This window comes from Rutidosis leptorrhynchoides, chromosome 9 (genome assembly GCF_046630445.1).
Source record: "Rutidosis leptorrhynchoides isolate AG116_Rl617_1_P2 chromosome 9, CSIRO_AGI_Rlap_v1, whole genome shotgun sequence".
NCBI lineage: Eukaryota > Viridiplantae > Streptophyta > Magnoliopsida > Asterales > Asteraceae > Rutidosis > Rutidosis leptorrhynchoides.
Window position 1 is genome coordinate 92,976,774 of NC_092341.1, and position 10,445 is coordinate 92,987,218.

Below are 10,445 nucleotides of genomic sequence, written 5' to 3' on the forward strand. Positions count from 1 at the left end.
CAAAATCAGGACCCTCCAGAACAATATCATCCTCTGAACCAGAATCTGATGGAAAAGTAGCACTTTTACCAGCATCCAGGATAACATCAGATGGAAAAGTAGCACTTGTATCAGCTTCCATGATAACATATTGTGCATCGGTAGCAGCAGCAGACGTAATGTCACCCTTTGGTTCAGTGACAGGTTCATCAAGTAGAACATCCTTGACAATATAGTCAATTACCTTTTTAAGAACAGGAGGATCCACTATGATTTCATCTTCCACTTCAGGTGTAGTAGTGGAAGTAACAATATTGGGAGCAGTATTACTAGCAGCTGTAGAAGCAACAGTACTAGCATCAGCACCACCAGTAGGAGAAACAGTAGCAGCAATACCAGTAGCAGAGGCAGCAATCTGCTCAGTAGGAATAATAACATCTTTAACTTGCTCCCCCTCTGCCTATTCATCTACCCTGCTAAGAACTGAAATAATAGAACATTTTAGGTTAACAACTGTAGAACCAAATAAATTTGACTCAACAATTGAATCTGGTGTTGGTCTCTGGGGACAGACTGGTGATTTGGTCAGCCCTTCGAATGAGACAGAATAAGGTGTCTGTAAGTACAGCTGTGACTCTGCTGACTCATTGGCGACACATGTTGACCCAGATAGTATAAGAGTTCTGGCTGGTAATGATGTAGGAGTGAGACTCTTAGCATGATCCGAGTAACATAATGGCTGTGCAGTATCCTGAGCTGGTTCAACACGATGAGGAGCCAGCTCAAGTTTGCTTTGGGGGTCAGGTATGTGCTCTGCTGATTGTACTGGCAGCAGAGGATATAACATGAAGTTCAAATTTGAAAATGTGGAAGTATCTGGCTAGAGGAGTATGGGTTGCTACTCTTCTTAACACTAGTTTTAAAACCAGTCAGCTTGGGAGCCAGGGTTATACCTTGAACTCCACATTCATTTTTCAAGTCAGCAGATAAAAGATTTTTAATTATGTTAGAATTTTCTGCTGTATGGTCTAGAAACGCACCAGGTTCCATAGCCATATCCTTTGCAGGAGCAGCAGTTGAGACTGGTGCAATTCCCCCTGTGGTTTGCTTGGAGCCAGCTCTTGCACATTTAGATTTACCTGTTACCAAGAAATAGTTAAGCAACGGATTCCAATACTAGAAGTGGGTAGTCAGTATATAAGACTAGGGCTGTTCTTTGTGATCAGAGAGCAATAGATTCTAATACAACTACTGCGTTACCAGTATGTGAGACGGTGGCTGTACTAGTTGAGGTAGCTGGCTTCTTCCTCTTGACAGCTGGCTTTCGCTGAAGACCCTCCCCCTCAGCTGGTGCAACATCAGAGGCAGTCAATGGGGTAGCTCCACCCTGAGCAGCTAGATACTCAAGCATTGCTGGTGTCAACGCAGCATATGGAGCAGTAGGCTTATCCTTTGGCATCCCCCCTTATTTAAGAGGCAGGTTATATGATTTGTCAGCAATCTACTGGTAAGCTTCACCCAGCTTATTTTCAAAAACAAGGCTCAAAAACCTTGGAAAGGGGATTAGATGTGTTCGTTTGGGTGCAAGCACCATTTCCCTTAACCTTAAGTAGATTTCACTGGCATAATCTATGTTGCGGTTGAACAGCAGCCTGTGACCCATCTTCAATTCATAATCTGAGCATTGATCAAAAGTGCCAGATTTGTGATTGATACACTGAGTCAGTAACCCAAAGAAATAATACCATAGTGGTGGCATGTGTTTCCTGAGTGGAGTATGAGATACTGGTTGAGAGTAGCCAATGATTTCCAGTACCTCCCTTCGAAACTCATCACTTGTAGGTGAATCTACAAATGGACCATTGGGTAATTGAAGAGCTCGTCGGATGGTGTCAACAGTAATGGAACAGGGTAAGCTGTTAGTCACCATGCCATGAATACATGGAACATTCTGTTCGGTGGTGGACATGGTGGCAGTATACCAGAATCTGGCCAAACAGGCTGGATATAATCTTGAAGGTACACCGGTAATGGCTCTTACTAGAGGGGATTGACGGATATAAGTAATCAGCTCTTCATAGCTGGAATTGGCTTTTGATTTAGGAACAGAAAGGGCATGAGCAGCATTGCCTCTTGAAAGGTGAATCGTAGAGTGTTCAGGTGCGTTTGCAGCCCTAATAAGATTGGGGTGCAGGTTGAATAATTGCCCTTGTTCAATTTGTTCCTCGATAGCCGGCGGTGGTTGCTGCTCCGGTTGTGGTTCCACTGATGCTTGTGGTTGCTCCGATTGTTGTTCCGGTTGCTGGGTCTCAGCAGGTGGTGATTGATGTTATTGTTGTTCTGCCATTGATGATTGTAGAAAGTGAAGATATGAAGATTTGGGGATTTTTAGAGAGAGGAGTGTGAATTTGAAAACTGAATAACCAAAGGTTATTATGGAAGATAAAACACACTTTTAACCGTTGTGATTGGGTGAAAAAGGCAGGAGAGAGAAAGTGACAACTGCTATTAGCAGGCGCGTGGGTAGATGTGACAGACTGGCACACTCGAGGGGATACAGACTGATGATTTGACATATATACGGCTTGAATACTCATACCTTCCATTCAACATTAAATGCAGCAGGTTTTAAATAATTTTTTTTATTTAAAAAGAATTGAAAACCACAAAATAAGTGTTGTATTAAATACAAGATACTTTGTTACATTTAATATGTTATGAATTTAATTTAAATCATTGGAAGTAAATGAGTTTCAGTTTTAAGGAATCATTTAATTTTGCGAGCTATTTATTATTTCAATTAAAAGAAAAACTTTGAGTAACCAAAATATAAAAGACCTTGTTGTGCTGAGTGTTTTACATGTAGGCAGTAAGATAACAAAAATTGCTTACTGGTTTGCCCTTCATGTTGTAGAGCCAGCACACCAACAAAAATTGTCTTTTATTTAAAGTTCAAGCATACCCAGCTCAGAGATGAGATAGTTAAAACATTTCTCATCTAAGGGCTTTGTGAATAGATCTGCTAACTGCTGGTCTATTGAAATAAAATGTAGCTCCACGTCTCCTTTCTGAACATGATCCCTTATGAAATGATATCGAACGTCAATGTGCTTTGTTCTTGAATGCATTACAGGATTGTTGGTGATAGCTATTGCACTTGTGTTGTCACAGAAGATTGGAGTCTTTGTAACATGAACACCATAGTCTTTCAGCTGGCTTTGCATCCATAGTACTTGAGCAGTACAACTACCAGCAGAAACGTATTCTGCTTTTTGCTCGTCCAGCTGACTAGCCTACCACCCAGTAACTGGCAACCACCAGTAGTACTTTTCCTGTCTATTTTACACCATGTAAAATCAGCATCTGAATACCCAATTAGCTTAAAATCCTGGTCTTTGGGATACCAAAGACCATGTTTAGCAGTAGCTTTCAGATACCTAAATATCCTTTTGACAGCTAGCAAGTGCGACTCTTTAGGATCAGCTTGATATCTGGCACACAGACATGTGGAAAACATAACATCTGGTCTGCTGGCTGTGCGATAAAGTAGGGATCCAATCATACCTCTATACTCAGTGATATTGACTGGTTCACCATTGGGATCAGCATCTATTTCAATAGATGCTGCCATTGGAGTCCCTATATCTTTTAAACAGGTCAGACCAAATTTCTTTAGCATATCTTTGATATATTTATCCTGACTTATAAAAATTCCATCATCAAGTTGTTTAATTTGCAATCCCAAAAAGTATTGCAAGTCTCTTTGTAAGCTCGTTTCATATGTCTTTGACATAAGTTTTGAAAAATCTTGACAATGTTTCTCATTTTTAGATCCATAAATAATATCATCCACATATATCTGTACCAGCAAGAGATCACCATCTGTCTCTTTTGAGAACAGAGTGGTGTCAATTGTTCCAACTTTAAAGCCTATACCAGTGAGATACACATGAAGTGTCTCATACCATGCTCTTGGAGCCTGTTTGAGGCCATAAAGAGCTTTGTCTAACTTGTAGACATGGTCTGGATATTTACTGCTTACAAAACCAGGAGGCTGTTTGACATAAACTTCTTCTTGCAGCTTCCCATTTAGAAATGCAGATTTAACATCCATCTGGAATACCCTAAAGTTCATCTTAGCAGCATACGCCAAGAACAGTCTGATAGCTTCCATCCTAGCCACTGGAGCATAAGTCTCTCCATAATCCAATCCTTCTTCCTGTTTGAAACCTTGAGCTACCAATCTAGCTTTGTTTCTGATCACAATCCCATCTTCATCCATCTTGTTTTTGAAAACCCACTTGGTACCAATGATTTTCTTAGTTTCATCATCAGGTTTAGGTACCAATGTCCAAACCTTATTCCTATCAAACTGGGAGATCTCTTCTTTCATAGCTCCTGCCCAGCTTGGATCTTTAATAGCTTCATCAGGACATGTAGGTTCAATGGTAGACACAAAGTTTACATGCATACAAAAATTGCTGGTTGCATGTCGTCTGGTTTTAACACCACTAGCCAGATTACCAATAACTTGCTCAATAGGATGCTCTTTTGTCCATTTAGTGTTATGAACAGGTGAGCTTGTCGTGGAACACACAGCATCTTGATCATCAGCTGGTTCGGAAGTATGAACAGCAGTTGGAGACAGCTGTTCATTATTAGTGTAACCAGTATCAGCTTGTGATCCTTCAGAACCAGTAGACCTATGCTCAAGTTGTAAGACTTCAGTAGAGCCAGTAGGTCTACCTAGTTTAGACACAGATGGAACAGAGTGTTCCATCTCATCATCAGAGAACCCGGCAGCATGAATAGGCGAGGGTTGTGCTGCTGGTTCTTCATCATCTAGAGCTGGCTGAGTAGGCTCTTCAAACAGTAGCACTTCATCTTCATGATCAGAAGAAGAAGAAGGAGCAGTTTCATCAAATGTAACATTAGTGGATTCTTCAAAACAACCTCTTCTCTTGTTGAATACCCTGTATGCCTTTGACATGTTGGAATATCCTAAGAATATACCTTCATCAGCCTTGGCATCAAATTTGCCCAGCTGATCCCTATTATTGAGAATGTAACAGGGACTGCCAAATACATGAAGAAATGAAATTGAGGGTCTTCTACCTTTGAGAACTTCATAAGCAGTTTTCTGATGTCTTTTCACTATAAGAGATCTATTCTGGGTAAAACAAGCAGTATTCACAGCTTCTGCCCAATATGAATTTTTCAACCCAGACTCAGCTAACATAGATCTTGCTGCTTCAATGAGAGTTCTGTTTCTTCTTTCTGCAACACCATTTTGCTGAGGTGTTCTCACAGCAGAAAAGTTTTGTGAAATACCTTTGTCAGCACAAAATTCTTCTAAAGTTGCATTTCTGAATTCTGTACCATGATCACTTCTTAGCTGTTTCACCAGCTGCCCATTCAAAAGCTCCATTCATTTGATAAAATTGATAATTTCATCAGCAGCTTCACTCTTTTGCTTCAAAAAGAATACCCAGGTGTATCTGGAATATTCATCAACAATAACCAGTGTATACTTCTTCCCACTACAGCTGGCCAGTGTATACAATAACCAGTTGTGCCAGCTGTGTTCATGTCAATTTGATACATGTTTTCATGACGTTTTGCAGTCAGCAGTGGCTTCCCTGTCTTATCAAAAATAGTGCCAATTTTCTTTCTGAATTGGACTATCTTGTTCTTGCTTGTCAGTTGGCTTATGCTGAGTAAATTATGTTTAAGCCCAACCACATATGTAACATTTGAGAATGTGACATTCTCATTAGTCAAAGTACCAAAACCCTTTGTGTAACCCAACGAATTATCTCCATACGAAACAACTGGACCATCTTTTTCTTGATAGTCCATTAGCAGGGACTTACATCCGGTCATATGTCTCGAACATCCACTATCAAGATACCAGATTTGCTTGTTTTGAATGCCCTGCACAGTAGCTAAGAGATTAGTTCTTTTTGGGAACCCATCCAAGGATGGGTTCTGGAAGGGTCATCTTTGATGATCTCTTCCTGGCTGCTGGTTTACTTGAAGAAACATCAGCAGACGGGGTTGGGGTAAAAGGACACCTGTTGGCTAAGTGAAACTTGCTGCCACATTTGTAGCATTTTCTCACATTTGGTATCGGTAATGGGTCATACACATTGTAAAGGGGATCAGGGCGATGTTTGGTAACTGCCTCAATAAGCTGGTCAAGCTTGACTGTCATAATCTCAGTGATAGACAGCTCTTCATTCGAGTCCACTTTTGCTTTTCCCTTAAGGGCAGCTTTCTTCTTGGAACCAGTACCATAGTCATGACGAATTGCTTTGACTTTATCATTTGACGAGCCAGTGTGGGAAGTTACTGGCTTGTCAACTGAAGCTGATGAACTAGAAGATGTTTTTCCTGCTGCCTTGGACTTGCCAGTATTACGTTTGACTGGCTTGTCTGCAGCTACTGGTTGACCAGTAAGTTTGTCATCAGCTGGCACAGCACAATTGGAACTCGAACACGAAGGGGAATCAGTAGATTTAACTTTTCTAAGATTATTTTCAGTGATTTCCCTTTTTATACGTCTTTCTTTTGGAGTCATGTAGTAGATGCTTGAGGGGTCAGTAGTCTCATCAATTGAGGTACTGGCTTCTCTTGCTCTAACCTCATCCTCCAAAATCTCTTTCATGGCAGGTGGTGGGGACACAGTAGCAGGTCTAACAAATTTATTCATCAAGACCTTTTTACCATTAACTATCTTGGCAAAAGTATTTGGCAAGACAGCTTCAGGATCTGTTTCAAGAATTGGGTCCATGAACGTAACCTCTGCAATAGCAGCAGCAGCAGCATAGTCACCAGCAAAGAAAGCTTCAACTTGGGCAGGCACCTGCTCGTTAACACACTTTGCTGTGCGTTGAGCTGATGTACACCATGAAGCGACAACCTTTTTAAGATTATCCAGCTGGTTCTTGACTTCTGCTGCCTCAACGTGAAGAGACTTTAAAGCAAAATTTTGTTTTTCGAGTTTTGAAATATCATCTTTCAAGATTTTAATTTCATCATTTTTGCATTTAAGTTTCTCATTTAAAGATTTGTTGTCTGATATCAAAACTTCTTCACGTTTGCTGCCTCTACATAAGTCTACTCTTAGGTAGTCAAACATTTCGGCCTTTTCATCATCAGTATAAGTTCGAAAATTATCAACCTTATACATCAATTCAGTTTTCCATTGAGGAGAATCTCTTTTCTGATCAGCTTCCCTCATATCAGCCAAAAACTTGCTACCACTATCATCCTCATTAGACTCCTTGACCTCCTTGGCCATTAAACACAGCTTCTTTTCTTGAGCATAACCAGCACCATCATCATCAGTATCACTATCAGAGGAAGACGATGAGCTGGTTTCATCCCAATCATGATGCTCAGCAACTAGAACCTTTTCTGGCTTCTTACCCTTCTTATCAGTCTTAACACTTTCCTTCATCTAAGCTTTCATAGCTTTGTACTTGTTTTTGTACTTATCAGCTTTAGAGAAAGAGTTAGCATGTGAAGTTGGAGGTTTCCTGGACATGCACTCAGCTGCAAAGTGTCCAACCTTCCCACAATTATAACACTCAGATTTAGGACCTTTGACTGATTTGCTGCTAAACCTAGCACTTGGTTTGTTACTCCCTTTGTATGACTTGCTGGTTCTATTACGATTGAACCTTTTGAACTGCCTAGCCAGCAAGGCCATACCTTCAGCAAACCCTTCTACATCACTTTCATCATCACTGCTTTCTTCAGACCCAGTACCACTATCCACATCACTCTCAGCTGTCTCTTCTTCTGCCAGCAGCTTTTGAACCAGTAAAGCCTTTTGAGCTTTCTTTTTAGCATTAGCAATAAGAGCAGTATCATCAGTTTTAGACGATTTTGAAGTGGTGGGGGCAGACCTAAAGTTTTCTTTCAAGTTAAGTTCAAATTTAGCTTCTGCCTTCTCATGGTTCCATAAGGAGCTATAGAGAGAAGACAAGTTAAAGTTTTTTAAGGTCTGAGTGGTTCTTAATGGGTCAGTTACAGGTTTCCATTTAGCAGGCAGTGAGTCAATGAATTTGTTTACTTGTTCAAATTCTGTATATGTGACATTCAAGGTATTCAGGTCAACAATTAGGGAGTTAAACCTAATGAAGGTTTGCTTAAGGGTTTCATTCTTGTAGGCAAAGAACATTTCATATTCTCTTTTCAAAGCTATCATTATGTTCTGTCTTACCTCACCCATACCCTCATAAGTAACATCTAAATAGTCCAACATAAGCTTAGCATTTTCTTTTCCCTTAATCAGTGTGAACAATGTGTTAGGTAAAGTTATAGCTAACAAGGTTCTGATCTTAGGGTCAAGTCCAACACGGCGTTTATCCTCAGCATCTCATCTAGAAGGAGTGAGAATAACCTCTCTGCCAGGAACAGCAGGAGTGTCAGCAGTCACTGGTACACTGCCAATAGTCTCAGTAGGAACGAATGGACCATTTGTGGCAATATCAGGCATGAGTGGGTCAATAGACTCAAGGTGACGCATGAATCTTGCTTTCCAAGTTTCATACTCTTCTTCATCAAATTTGGGTGGTCTATTGGATGAGCCATTTTCAAGGTAAGCTGAATTGGAATAAGCAGCCATGGGAGAATTCAGATCCAAGATATTAATTATCAAGACTGAAGCTCTGATACCAGTTGTTGGTCCCTTAATAACAACAGGAGTATTGTAGAGGGGGGGTGAATACAATTACTTTTCAATTAACTAAACAGTTAAACTCGATTATTTATTCAAGCATGCAAATTAGATAGAGTCACAGGTAATTTTCAACGGTTATTCTTTATTGATTGAATCACAAAGAATTACAACTATCCTTGGTGGAATGATAGTTGGTTGATACAGAATACCTAGATTATAGCTAAGAGGTAAACTAAAAGCTATTACACATTTAGGACTCTAAATAATGAAACCCACACCACACGTTGATACAACAGTGAATAAAACAATATATAGTAGTCCTATTGTCCGTGTAATTAATCTATTGTCCACTAGTACATTGGATGCCTTGTACTTGTGGGGACAATTGTGTCAGAAGGCGTGCTCTCCTTCTTTCCTCTTAGGTAGCTATTTGCAGGAACACACCAATTCGGTTTGGCACTACCATTTGATTTAAACAAATGGAATGTTGTGTTCCCTAGGTATGAATAAAGTATAACACATGTCTGCACATGCGTTCCACTTCTGCATTACCACGTGGTCTTGTAAGGTCACTTGTCAGCCGCCGACTCCTGTCCTTTTCTGTTCAACTTTGTCTTTGACTTCTGTTGAATAGTGCGTTGATGTAGACCACTCTGGGAAACTACCATGCTTGTAATGGAGCATGGTTGTCTTGTGTTGTATGCTGCTATCCAGATCTACTGGTTCTTCATATGCTGAGTCACTTGATATTCTTAATTAGCTGAGTACTCATCCTGTGCTGATTCGAAGAATACATTCTACCTTGTGCTGGTAGAACAGCCACCATACTACACACTCGACACAGCTATATTAGCTGACTGTACATAAACAACATAAATAAACTTATGCTGGCTGCACATAACATTTTAGTGTAAATAAATTACAGTTTTGTCATAATTAAATTCTTAATTATTTTGGGGACTCAACAAGAGTCCTCAGTCGAAATCCAAAGCTCGATAGACTTACTACAACCGGTGTACCTCGGTCGATCTTACATTGTATCCGATAGACTTCTCTTACCAAGGGGTGACACAGATAGTGTACTCTGAATCGGGGTTCGCAACTTCCCAATAACAGAGCCTATAACTACGTTCTATTAGTTGGAAAATCGATTGAGTTTAAAGCATAATCGGAAAGCATTTCGACAACATACACAAACCATAATATTATTTCGGCATTATAACTGCTTACATCATAGCATAAACTAAAGATAACTACTCGTTAATCATGGCAACAATATCATAAAACATTATATAAGATAAAGGATAGAAGTACCAGTAGATTAAACGAGTTCCGAATACAAAAGTGACAACTTCAAGACTCCAGACCGCTCCTAATACAATCTTCAGCGTTCTTCTCCGGGTACTAGGTTTCCCGCACAGAGTCGAAGGCCTTGAGAGTATGACTAATATTGTACAAGAGAGAGAAAGAAGTGAATTGAAGTGTGTGTTGGAATGAATGACAAGACCCTTTAAATAGACTTGGAATTTGCCAGAATACGCCTGGCAGGCCGCATGGCAGGCCGTATGGTGGGGCGTATTTGGCAGCCCGTATTGCTGGCAGACCGCATGGTGGGCCGTGTGTTGGGGCGTATTTGGTAGGCCGTATCCATACAGGCAGGCCGTATGGCAGCCCATATGGCAGGCCGAATTTGATGCTGGTCAGCCTTGATTCCCTGGATCGTAACTTGATTTCTTGTCTTTCACCGTTTTTGCTCTAGAATCTTCGTTTTAGCACC